General features: G+C 42.4%; 1 pseudogene; it reads right to left on the reverse strand.

Annotated features, from left to right (window-relative positions):
* Positions 1-601: 601 nt before the first annotated feature.
* Positions 602-8,932, reverse strand: LOC116677579 (very long-chain acyl-CoA synthetase-like; annotated as a pseudogene).
* Positions 8,933-12,721: the final 3,789 nt, after the last annotated feature.

Below are 12,721 nucleotides of genomic sequence, written 5' to 3' on the forward strand. Positions count from 1 at the left end.
GGAGGAAGTGTTTCTACTAATGGTTGTAGAGTTTGGTTCCGTTTAATTTGTGATCCTGTTTTAAGACGATAGCCCCATGCCTGCGCGACCTTCATATCCTCATACACACATTGGAAAAAGTCACAAAGAAGAAGTCATTCTGCATAAAGAGCAAACTCAGACATGCAAAGCAGTAGGGCTGGGCAATATATCACTATTATATCGATATCATGATATGAGAATGGATATCGTCTTAGATTTTGGATATTGTTAAGTGTGTTTTTTCTTTTCTGGTTTTAAAGGCTGCATTACAGTAAAGTGGTGTCATTTTGTAAACTTACCAGACTGCTGTATCTGTCTATTATTTGCCTTTACCCACATAGTCATTAAATCCACATTACTGATAATTATATATCAAAAATCTAATTGTTAAAACATTTTGTGAAAGCACAAAATGTCAACCTTACAATATGGATATGGGACAGGTTGGATGACATGGTTTAACATGATTTGCACCTTGAATAAAATTGAATTGATTACATACTTGGCCATTCAAGCCAATTCTGATTCTGTAGATTCTGCAGCATTAGAAATCACCGTGGAACACGGAGATTTCACAGACCTGGTATGGTGACTCCGTAGATGTTGGCCTCCTGGATAAATCCAGAAGACCGAAGACCTCCGACCCTCTGTGGTGGACACGTTCTCTCCTTTCACCTGTAGGACACAGACTTAGATAGAACTGATTCTTGTGACCACTTGGGGACAAGTCCTGATCCAGCTCTGTTATAGTATTACTAGGGCTGGCCATTCAACTCAATACTTTTATAATACAATACACATTACCTCTAAAGTATTAAGGATCGAAAAATGCCTCGTCATTCAAAACCCATTTAAATACCTAGAGACTAGAGACAGTGAACCAATCAGCATGTTCTGTAGTCCTGGATCATGTGGACACCCTAACAGTCCTGTTCTCATTACTTTCTTTCACGGGGACAGAAACTACGTACTATAGCTTTGAGGAAAAACTCAGCAGCACAACTCATTTACCATTACACAGTAAAGAATGGGGGGCATCCTAGGTCCCTGAAGGTCCCGTCCTCTCAAGGTAGATTTAAACTCACGCTCTTTTAATTTCCAGCTCTCTCTCTCTCTCTCTGGGAAGTATCAGATACTAAGCCTAGTTCAGCCTCTCTCTCTCTCTCTGTCTCTCTCTCTCTCTCTCTCTCTCTGTCTCTCTGTCTCTCTCCTCTCTTCTCTCTCTCTCTCTCTGTCTCTCTGTCTCTGTCTCTCTGTCTCTCTCTCTGTGGGAGGTATGCTAGAGTGTGGCAGGCCCACTGACCTCCAAAAGGAGAGACAGTCCAGAGATCATGCAGCTGCTATGCCCCCGTCTTCCATGGAGACACAGAGGGGACGTACCCCTCTGCCTGGAAAGGTTATGAGGTTCTGTTGGACGCTGACCTGAATGAGACCTGGGTACTACTGTCTCTACTTACACAGCATGAGTTCACAAACTGGAGTTCCCCCCCAACCACACTACGGACTGAATCTACAGAAGTGGACCTCAAACATTTCCTGAAATATTTATGCTACTGTTCTACTGATTGCTAAATATTCTATATGTCAAATGCCTAATCAGGGTTTCAATACAATAGGACACCTACAAAACATCTGAAGTGTGTAACAGCCTTCTCAACAAACTGTCCAAAGGAAACAAGGGTTGCATCAGCACAGTGTGATCGCCACAGGCAGTACGGTACCTGAAGGTGTCTCCGATGCGGTCATGGAAGTGAAGGAAGTCCCTGTGATCGTGGACCAGGAGGTCTCCCGTGTTGAAATAGACATCCCCAGCTTTGAAGACGTCCCGGAGCAACTTCTTCTCAGACTGGACCTGGTTCCCAGCGTAGCCCAGGAACTGGTTCATAGCTGTCAGAGGGGCGACCAGGAGCCCTGCCTCTCCTGTGCATGAAACAGGAAGTACATTAGTGGACACGTGAGCTCTTCCTCTGTACATACAGCAATCCACCATGGCAGGGGGCTGAAAGAGAGACCGAGCACGGACCCCCTACTACATATTGTATACTTTTCTTTTTTTTTTAAGTTAACGGTAATTAACTCTGAGGACCCCTGATGAAGATCTCTGCACTAAAGACGTTCATGTTACCGATTTGTGCTCGTATGCATCTTCCAGAGTCGGTCCGGACTGGCTCAAAGGATTGTGGGTCATATCTCAGCAGCTCAAAGGGCATAGACAGCTGAAAGAGAAGAAGACAGAAGTTAGCCAATCCCAGGCTCTCTTTATCAATAACCTCGGGTAGAAACCTCCGGCGTCCAGAACATACCACGGGTGGGGGGATAGACAATGCATAGTATCGCGATATTTTCTGTGGCAATACTGTATGGATCTTTTATTATATGCTGTGTGTGTTGGTCAGTTTGTCCCATTTTGCAGCAATACCATTGAAGTGAGATAAACAAACAACATTTTAGATAAACAGATGTTCACAAAGTTTTTCTTTGGGGACATCATTTGAAATAAGGAAACATTTCATGTTGGAAAAAAGTAATAAATTGCAATATATTGCAGAATATTTTGGAACGTGCTGCAGGCATCAAATTCAAAATGAGTGAATATTAAAAAAAAAAAAAAAGTTTGAACATTAAAGATTTTGTCTTTTGTAGTGTATTCATTAGAATATATATAGAAAAGGATTTCCCATTCATTGTTTTCTGCTTTTCTTTACGTTTTACACGACAACTTCATTGGAATTGGGATTTGAGTTTCTGTGTCATGCTAAACATTTGGCCCATCCCATTTGGGATTATTAGATTATTAGACACTTATAATAGATTATTAGACACCTCTGGCCCATTTAACAGACATCTTCTGGTCTACATGTATTAGGGGGTCCCTGCTCCGTCTCTATTTCAGCTGAGGGGTCCTTGGCTCAAAAAACGTTGAAGACCCCTGAACTAATCTAATCTAATCTAATCTAATTTCTGACGGGGGGGATGAGACTTGGCCATAAGTAATTAAATAAAAGTTGGTACAGATGTTGCCAATATGACAAAGCAGTTTACCAAAACACAAGCTATGATCCAGTGTGGCAGGGTCCAGGTCCAGGGGAACCATTTCTAACCCTTTAATTCCTGACCTTGTTGAAATAGCTGGCCCTCCCGATTGGTCCGACCTCATCGGTGTAGTTGAGGAAGCCGACGCTGGCCTCGGTCAGGCCGTAGCCCTCTCTGATCTGGATCTTTCCAAATCGTTTGACAAACTCCTTCAAAACTCCTTCCACATCTGACTGAGGCCGCTTCCTGCTGCCAGCCGGACACGGTGAGCTCGCTCCTCAGGAACCTGGATTAAGAAAACCTAGTCTCAAACTGCCAGACCTTCCTCCACAGCGCTGTGGAGGAAGGTCTGACTAGTCCACACATCCTTCTGGGATGGGAGAAACCTGCTCTGGTTTATTTCTTTAAACCAATCACAATAATCTTTGGCTAAGTGGGAAGGAAGTTGTTTTGGTGGAACATGTTTACGTTGGACAGATAGATCTCTGCAGGGTAAATCCAGACAGCTAGCTAGACTGAGGACCAGGTAACCATAGTCCTCAGATTGGACAGATAGTCTAGCTAGCTGTCTGGATTTACCCTGCAGAGATCTGAGGACCGGGTAACCATAGTCCTCAGAAATCAGCCACAGGTTAGAGCGCCAACACAGAGACAGAGGACGAGGACGGACATCCGGACAAAAAGAGTGAAATCCGGCGGCCACGCAGCAATTCCTGACGTGGAATATGTAGACTAAGAAAACAATGTTCTACCTCTGAAACAACAGTCCTACCCTTTAGGAAACTATGCTGGACCCCAAGGAGTTCCTCAGAGTCAATGCAGGGGGCCTCCAAAATATTGTTAATTTAAAAAAAAAATCTAAATTATAATGTCTTGGCAAATATAATCCCCACTGATGATAGGTCTACTGGCCTATTGTTAAGGTAGTCATCAAGGTAGCCATCCACAGATACACACAATACCACATGTATATTTAACATTAAAGATGCAGTAGACTTATCAATATATAGACTGCATATATATATATATATATATATATATATATATGACTTACAAAACTAACATAAACTAACTTTCTGTCATATTTGCTGAAACTTACCCCATATTTGAGTACTACATGAAGCAGGTTATTTAAGAAGTTTTCGATTTTCAAATTCTTTAGCTAAGTCCTGGATCTTAACAGTCCTACCTACAGTCTCTTTAAAAGATGATTTATAAAATCATACCAACTATGATTAGGCTTTTTCAATAGCTGAGTATTTCATGCACTAAAAAGGCTTACACATGTAATTGTAGGCCCAGTTTAATATGATAATAGTATTTTTTTGGAGCACTGAACATGTTTTATTTTGGCAAAAAAGGAAGACAGCCTCAGAGCTTCATTAGGCTCCATCCACCCATCACTAATAACCCCAACGCTCCAGTCTCTGGGGCGGACAGTCAAACTCAACTTCTCTAGGGGCCACGCTGGAAAATGAGTATCTCATCAAGAGGCCAGACATGAGATAGGGACATGCCGTTATATCATCGAAAAGTCAAATATCTTTGACTTTGTTGTTGCATGTTTCATATACGCAGCCTTCAAACTTACAGTTTGGTCGACATAAAGCAGTAAAAAAGTTACTTAGCAATCATAGAATTTAGCAAATCATGAAAAACACTGATACATTTTTAACCCTAATGTCCTCAGGTTAAATTGCCCCGTTTTCCTACATCAATGTTCTTTTTAATTCCCCAAAATAACATGATTGATTCCACACAATGCTCTTTACCAAGTACAAATCTCTACTTTCATTAATTTTGCGGCGTCTTATTCAATTTTATAGCATTTGAAAACCAATTGAAGTGGTTTTGAAATAGTATTGAGTAAAAGTTGACATATTCCAGTCTGTGATTATCATCAACATCCATTCCTTTAATTTTAGTCTAAATAATTCTTATTTTCTGCTTTTCTAACTCAAACATTAGGGATAATAACCTATAAATGAGGTTTATAGACCATGAATTCCAAAAATACCTGTAAACTAAAGTTAATAAGTTAGTGTTACGTAGTGTTGAAAACATCAAAAAATGAAATTTTTTGTGTTGATTTTCAATTTTGACGGGAAGACAACGCAAGGGTTAAAAGCAGGCTGAATATGAAAACACCGCTATCAAAGTTGCTGAATCTGCCAAATTGAGAGTTGCATATTTGCAGTTTGAAAAACAATGAGGCGGGCCTTAATCTATGGTGAGCCTAAATCCATATGTTGGCTGTTGGCGGTCTTACCGTGGGATGGTTGCACAGGTACCGGCAGAGCTCTCCTATGTACTGCACCACCGTCACGTTGTGTTTCACACAGTCCGACCAAAACTGACTGGCAGAAAACTTCTTTTTTAACACACACGTCGCGCCTGTGGTCCAAAGGAGAAGACACAGCGAAGACGGAAAGCAAACAGCGTTAGACAATATTGTGCTAAAAAGTCAGATTTTCAATGCATTCTACAAGTCAACAACACAATCTATGAATGAGCGGTAGTGAGACATTTCCTCGGCTTTGTTCCAGCTATGGAACCCCTCACTTCCTCCCTGCTATGTGAGGAAGTGAGAATTCCTTCAAGGCCAATAAAAAGCACATCCGCCGTCCCGTGTGTGCCGTCCAGCGTTGTCCTGGACCTCTTTACGAGCTGAATGTAAAGGAACGACGTATGTTTGTCATGCTGTTCTTACCAAGGTGTATGCATCCCCCGATCCCTAACAGGGAAGCAGACATGTGGTAGAGAGGAAGGGTGATGTAGATGATGTCATCAGATGTGGCTCCACACATCTGAAAGAAGGTCATGCTGATGATGGCTTTGAGATGACCCACCCGAGCTGCTTTGGAGAGACCTGGAAGAGAACGGCTCCGCTTACTCAAGAAACGCTCCACATGCATGACATGTCATTTAGCTGACACTTTTATCAATAGCGACTTCCAATTGCTATATTTATGTCATATAAATATATACACACGTTTTGTTATTACTTTTTAAATTAAGGTTTCATATGAATCATACATCTTTTTGTTACATCACTGTCATGTGACCCAGATGATGTAATTACACAATTACACGCCAATGAAGTAAACAACGCCTCTCTATTATCATAACATGTTTTCTAACTGAACCCCCCTCCCCCCCATTTGTTGCCATGAACGTGTATATTTATAGTCTGACCAATAATCATTTATTGACAATTACGTAATTATTGTTCCAGGCCTACACTTAAGAAGTCTTATCTGAACATTTAGAACTCCACGACAACGGAGCAAACTCCAACTAGTGAGAAAGATAAGGTGAAGCCACTGGCAGATACTGAAGCAGCGTTTCCTATAACGACAATAATATCTCTACTGGAGCGGTTTCCATGGGCCTTATGGCTGTGTTATGACTAAGGGATCCCAGCTCATGTATTACCTGTGGTGCCTGAAGTAAAAATGAAGAGAAAGTTGGACATGAGGTCAACTTTAGGAAGGTCCCGTAAGGTTTCTCCAGACATGTGTTCCGCCTTATCCAGCAGAGTGGTGAACTGGTCTGACGGTGCCGTGTGATCCACCAGCCACAGCGCCATGTTGTCCTGCTCCAGATCAGGTAGCACCTCCTCCACCAAAGCCACCAAATCTGGACAACACACACAAAGATATGTCACTTTATAATATAATAAACGTGCACACGCTCCCTGCTCATGTTAGAGCAGGGCTGCTCCACTATGGATAAAACCAACATCCTGATTATTTAAGTCAATATTAAAATCACGATTAAAAAACTGTGAAACAGTTAAACAAATCAACAGTGAAACAACCTTGAACGATACGGAAAAAAATCAAATATCATGATATTTATGACCAAATACATCAATATGTTGTGGCGATATTGTTGGGTTGACTATTGGTGCTTTCACAAAATATTAACAGCCTTTAAAACCAAGGAAAGACAACACTTGGGTCATATCATATTACAATATCCAAAATTGAAGACGATATCTAGCCTCATATATCGATGGTGATATAATATCCATATCTTGCCCAGCCATATCTCGTTAAATTTCCCTTCATATCATTCTTGTTTGAACTTTTTTCTTCATTCACAACACAAGACAAAATAAGAGTTAAAACATAATGCTTGATTTCATTAATTGCACAGTATATGTATTTTTTTCCAACCATACACACACCTGATTGGCCGTGTGAGGTTGTGGTCAACATAACATCATCCATGATCATAAAGTCAATATCATTTGGCCATCTCTTGAGATGAAGCGAAAAGCTCGTTGGTTGGTGTTCATCTGGAAATCATTCTTGGTAAATTACTCCATTACAATTCCATCTTGTTAACTCCATATGTAAATCTATTTTCCACTCTTTCCAATGAATGCAGCTCAAAGCCACTTCTGCTCCTTCCAACGTGGACCCTACTTTACCATGTTGTGTGTCTAAGTGAGTGACAGGAACATTGGTCCAGTAGTAAGAGAGATCTCTGAACAACCACCAGGGTCAGTAACAAGCATTCATGATGCTTTGCATTGACTAGTTATGGTTAACATGTCCAGGGTGGGTTAAGAGGCTGATCAGCCTCTTAACCCACCCTGGACATGTTAACCATAACTAGTGGGTAATCTGGGATTTATGAAGGGAACATTGCTTACAGATGGGCCTACTTGTGGTTTTATGAATCTGAGTTTTTTTGGGGGGCGTATGCCATTTTTTGCTTCTGGGCGTGTACACGTCCACTTTTAATAAGGATCCTACACACAGTTTAATAAATGGGACCCCGGGGCTTTTTCCGAACTTTTTGTTGCTTTTACCGAAGTTTTTTTTAAAATGTTTATGTCTCTTTTTTTTGAATTTGTGTTGTCTTTAAGGAGGTTTGAATTCTTCTGACACACTTTTTTCTTGACGTTTTATTTAATGTTTTTGTCTCTTTTTCCAGATTTTTTATACAATCTTAAAGGAGTTCTTGTCACCTTTTCTTGTCAAATCAAGTTTTTTTCCTACAATAGTTATGGCACTTTTGTCACTTTTCTCAACCCATGCAGACATGTGTTGGGACCTCCCCCCCCCCCCCCCCCCCCCCCCCCCACCCCCATGTTGAACACCAAGTTACGCCCTTGCTTGGACTACATTTCCCTAATGATGGCCCAAACTAACAGACTTTTAAGTAACATTTTCAATACGGGACTTCAACTTGTAACAGAGTATTTCCACTGTGTGGTATTAGTACTTTAACTGAAGTAAAGGATGTGAATACTTGCTCCAGACTACCAGAGTTCTCGGACCGAGCAGTAAGGTTACCTGCGCCGACGACCAGCGCCGCGGCCCCGCAGCTGCGGACGGAGTGCACCAGGGACCTGGCTTTAACGTTCCCGTTGAGAAAGGCCACTTCGCAGCCCAGCTTACACAGTCCCAGCCACACAGACGAAGTCCGGCTCGTTGGACATCAACAGCGCAACAATGTCTCCCTGTTTCACGGAGCCCTCCGTCCTGAACGCGCTCGCGAACCGACTGCTTCTCCGGTCCACGTCCCGGTACGTCAGGGTCTGCTCTCCGAAGATGATGAAGGCTTTGTTCGGCGTCTGTCTCGCCTGGTCCAGAAAACAGTCGAGATACGTGAGGATTCCTCGCTGCATACGAGCCGCCAACTTCTTCCCGCACCTCCGAAGTTTCCAGTAGTACATGAGGTCCAGCCAGAAGAAGGGGAGAGCCAGCCTCAGGCAGACGGCGAGGGCCAGCAGCCCGGCCAACACGCTGCTTACCGCCGCGGCTAACATGGTGACCCCTCGCTGGGACAGCCGGGCGGACTTCAGCCGCTGCTGGCTTCAGGAAACCCGCAGGCAAGCGGATGGGACGGGCATTATGCAATCTCTCAGCAGCCAGCCTCACTGGCAACCCAGGGGCGGGGCTAGAAGGCTGCAAGGGGGGCACAAGCCCCCCCCCCAACACATTTTAGTTAATGGGACACATCTCAAGTGGGCCAGACCAGTAAACCACTCCAGACACATCAGAAACTTTATATGATTCATAGGCTTGTTCTGGTGTTTACATATCATATCCAGTCTGTTATTATTATTAACATCAGTAACAGATCATCTCCAGTCTGTTATTATTATTAACATCATTAACAGATCATCTCCAGTCTGTTATTATTATTAACATCAGTAACAGATCATCTCCAGTCTGTTATTATTATTATTAACATCAGTAACAGATCATCTCCAGTCTGTTATTATTATTAACATCAGTAACAGATCATCTCCAGTCTGTTATTATTATTATTAACATCAGTAACAGATCATCTCCAGTCTGTTATTATTATTATTAACATCAGTAACAGATCATCTCCAGTCTGTTATTATTATTAACATCAGTAACAGATCATCTCCAGTCTGTTATTATTATTAACATCAGTAACACATTGCATAATGTTGCATAATGTACATTGTAATGCACATTGCATTTTAACAGCTAATCTGTCATAATAAAAACCCTTGGAGACTGTAACAAGCTGATATACGGGTCTGATAACATTTGATACATCAGAATCAGAGCTAACAGGATGTGAGTGTTTCTGTGACTTCCTGTTCAGCCTGACGGCTGCAGGAAACAGCTGGAAACTGTCGTGCTGAACAGAATCAAAAATCTGCTCATAAAATATTACAAGACGCCAAACGTTTTCATCATATTATGTCATTTTATTCCAAAGCATTTGCACAAACAGCACTATAATAAAAAACCAAAAAGCATACTAGAATCCCACGGTGGTGGGGGCTACATCACTGGCACCTTAGGTGGGCAGTGACAGCTGGAGTGGAAATGGTTCCTCTTCTGGAACTGGAGGATTAAAGAGACGATGAAGAGTCAAGAATTTGAAGGTATTTGTTAATCTCGGGGACATCCCGAGCATTAGTGGTCATATAAAGACACAGTCCTCTGGCAGACTAGAAAGAGAAAAGATTACACAAGAACTGCAGTATACGTAGGACGAGTTTCCCAGTTTTCATAATCATTCAGTGCTAAACCAAATGCCACGTTTGTTCCAGTATTTTTAACATTTTGGACATAAGACGCTGGGTGATGTAAATATTTTTAACAGAACTGTCATAACTATATACATTATTTTACAAACATTTCAAATGAGCTCAGAATAGCTTAAGACTGTTTGCTATTTTAGCCAATTCTGAATAAAGAAGACACAAAAAACAAACAGAATAATTCCCTCCTAGACTCGCCTTCTAACATGTTGGAGGGGGTTGCATGTCCCTGGGACCCCGGCCCCAGGGACATGCAAACATGCATGTAGGACTAACCCTACATGAACCAGACTGATCGCCAGGGCCCCCTCCGGGAGCGAGACCCGGGAGGGGAGCTCACACGGGGCTCAGCCGGGCACCTCCCAAAAACCAGGTGTGTGTTGTTGTATTTTGTTTTATGACATGCATTTTGGATGCAGCATATACGTATGTATTTGTGTGGGCCAGGGAACGGTTCAGTTGGACTCGGGCATGGTACGCATCAGTGGGATCGCTAAATGTCCCCGTGTCTGATTGCAGTGTGAGTGCAGGCCAGCAGGGGAGTTTGTGGGGGGGGGGGGGGGGGGGGGGGGGGCAACTGGGCTCTGGCATGGTTCGAGGAAACTGGGCTATGTGTGAGTTCACCCTAAGAAGGCCTGAGAGACAGACTGGACTCTAGTTCTGCTATGGAGAAACCTAGAGGGGGGCCTGATCTGATCCAGTGGTGCTTTGGTATTGGACTCCTGTGCTGGTCATGGATCTGGTAAAACAAACACCACGTCCGAGCATAGGGTGGTTCATAAGTGTACTCGGTACCAGAACACCCAATGCCAACATGTGCAGAACCTCATCAGTATATGAGGAGAGGAGGAGGGAGCTGGGGGGGGCAGAGAACGTTAATATTAACCCTTTCCCACTGCAGAAACTATACATCATTTTAAGATTGTTGCTTAGGGAACGGAATCTGGACACTAGGATCAGGAACTTTCTGGGGTTATCAGCAGCGCTGTTAAGGTCGAGAACTAGTATGGTAACCCCCACAGTACTACATCCTGGAGCTGGACAACCCAAAAGAGGAAAAACCAACCAGCATGCCCAGGCCCTCATTAATATGTGGTAAAGGATGTGTTTTAGGAGGAGCTTCTCAGTTAGAAACCAGACTCACACAGCTCAGCAGTGCAGGGCAACATTTAAATAATAAAACTAAGATAATATGAGCACAGAGGAGCAAAATCAAACCAACTATGAAGTACTTCCATGCGCTATCTGGGCTCACTTCTCCTAGCACTGCCTTAGACTCATTATCCGAGTAAACATCTTTACACAAATAAGAGTCAAATACAGTATCAGCGGTCCATTGTTGTATGTCCCTAAATTTGCTTACTTCTGTTCTTTTAAGTGTACATATGAAATGTCCCAACAACGGATATTCATGAAGAGCCTTGTACTTAGGTACCTTACAAGGTTCTTAGAAGTTTAAAATAGAAGGAGCTTATGGTCAAGAAGGTAATGGGTCAAGTTCTTGCAGTGGAAGATGGCCTCTTGTTGTCTGTCGCCCATTATTAAAGGTCCCATGGCATGAAAATGTCACTTTATGACGTTTTTTAACTATCATATGCGTTCCTCCAGCCTGGTGATGTCCTGGGTATCGTGCTCTGAAAAGGAAAGCTGAAATGGGCCAATCTGGAATTTTCTCCTTATGAGGTCATAAGGGGCAATGTTTGCCCACCCATAAGAGAGAGACATCATGGCTTTCAAACGAGCAAAGTGGCAGTTGGTCAAGGCCACACCCCCAGTCATTGTATTATGAATGACTGTTTGGGTCTTAATGGGTTTCATAAACTTTCTGAAATAAAACAAATAAAAAATATAAAATCAAAAAGGAAACCCAAAAAGGAAAATCAAAAAGGGGTCCGTCCGTGGTCTAACTTGTGTCTGTTAAGGGGTACTTCGGGTGAACAGGGTTGGGAACTACTGATGTATAGCCCACAGTTTTGGTAACAGAACTGGAATCATCCACTCATTGGTTGATTCCTACGTCTGCCTCCACCTAGTGGTAGACATGTTCACCATGCTGCATGCTCCGTCTCCTTTTACATAGAACTTTAAATAATGTTTTCAATACCACGCATACATGCATACAACAAAGTTAGTCAGTACAGCAACACAATGAGCAAAACATTGCATTCAACTCTGGATAAAGGGAAACTGATGAGGACTGTAGCCTCACTTCAGTCATTGACCCATTTTACCAATACCAATTTGAAGCTTTAAAAATAAAGTGTGTTCAGTGTCGTTACTGAGTAACATCCCAGTGCTTCTTGTGTTATCTTGATTTGGTTTGGAGGGTCACATGACACATGAAAGCGTCTGCAGACTTGCTAACTAGGCTAACGTTAGGCTACTGTAGGGACCTTGTTGGGAGACTTTCTTTAAGCGGGGGTCACACAGCAGACATTATACCTGGCTAAGATCTGATCACAGTGCCTTTAAACAACTTGCAGATCTTTGAACTATGCTGATAAAAAAAGTATTTTAATGGAACTTGTACCTTTGGTTAACTTAAATACCAACCCAGCACTGACGGTCAGCAACTTGCCTCTAATACTCTACTTAATGGAACTTTAACAAACATCTAATATT

The sequence above is a fragment of the Etheostoma spectabile genome, unplaced genomic scaffold (genome assembly GCF_008692095.1).
Source record: "Etheostoma spectabile isolate EspeVRDwgs_2016 unplaced genomic scaffold, UIUC_Espe_1.0 scaffold00005338, whole genome shotgun sequence".
Taxonomy (NCBI): Eukaryota; Metazoa; Chordata; class Actinopteri; order Perciformes; family Percidae; genus Etheostoma; species Etheostoma spectabile.